This window comes from Perissodus microlepis, chromosome 6, assembly GCF_051167445.1.
Source record: "Perissodus microlepis isolate ML-2025 ecotype Zambia chromosome 6, ASM5116744v1, whole genome shotgun sequence".
Lineage (NCBI taxonomy): Eukaryota > Metazoa > Chordata > Actinopteri > Cichliformes > Cichlidae > Perissodus > Perissodus microlepis.
Genome location: NC_140466.1, coordinates 33,310,770 through 33,311,847, shown reverse-complemented (window position 1 = coordinate 33,311,847; position 1,078 = coordinate 33,310,770).

Sequence of the window (1,078 nt, the reverse complement as noted above, 5' to 3'; positions counted from 1 at the left end):
CGGTTGAAGACGGGTTTCTTGGAGAAGGGGAGGGCAGTGAGGCACAGTCCCCCGTCCCCCGACGCCCCTCGCGATGCCCCTCCTTCTTCGACTAACCCTCTGCATAGGAGCCGTGAGAGCCAGGAACTTGTGAGTTTTGTATGTCCACTCAGGCATCTTTCATACCTGGTCTGTAGGAAGTTCCTGTCAGAAGGAGGGGGCACCGCGAGGGCGTCGAGGGGCGGAAGGCGGTGCCTTAGTGCCTCCCTCCTTCTGACATTGTAAAGGAACCCTAACTTTATTAATTTTTTTAATAGTAAGACATATATATATATATGTGTGTGTGTATATGTTGTGTATGTATATGTTTTTTGTCCTCAGATGAGGTTTGAAGTGTCTGTGTGGTGCAGCTGGTCTGGTCTGTCTCTGTACAGTCGAGGCTGCACCCACCTATAAAAGGTGGAGGCTCACCAGGACAAGCACACCTCACAAGTTCCCGGCTCTCTTTACTCGGTTGAAGACGGGTTTCTTGGAGAAGGGGAGGGCAGTGAGGCACAGTCCCCCGACGCCCCTCGCGATGCCCCTCCTTCTTCGACTAACCCTCTGCATAAAGAGCCGTGAGAGCCAGGAACTTGTGAGTTTTGTATGTCCACTCAGGCATCTTTCATACCTGGTCTGTAGGAAGTTCCTGTCAGAAGGAGGGGGCACCGCGAGGGCGTCGAAGGGCGGAAGGCGGTGCCTTAGTGCCTCCCTCCTTCTGACATTGTAAAGGAACCCTAACTTTATTAATTTTTTTAATAGTAAGACATATATACATATATATGTGTGTGTATGTATGTATGTATGTATATGTTTTTTGTCCTCAGATGAGGTTTGAAGTGTCTGTGTGGTGCAGCTGGTCTGGTCTGTCTCTGTACAGTCGAGGCTGCACCCACCTATAAAAGGTGGAGGCTCACCAGGACAAGCACACCTCACAAGTTCCCGGCTCTCTTTACTCGGTTGAAGACGGGTTTCTTGGAGAAGGGGAGGGCAGTGAGGCACAGTCCCCCGTCCCCCGACGCCCCTCGCGATGCCCCTCCTTCTTCGACTAACCCTCTGC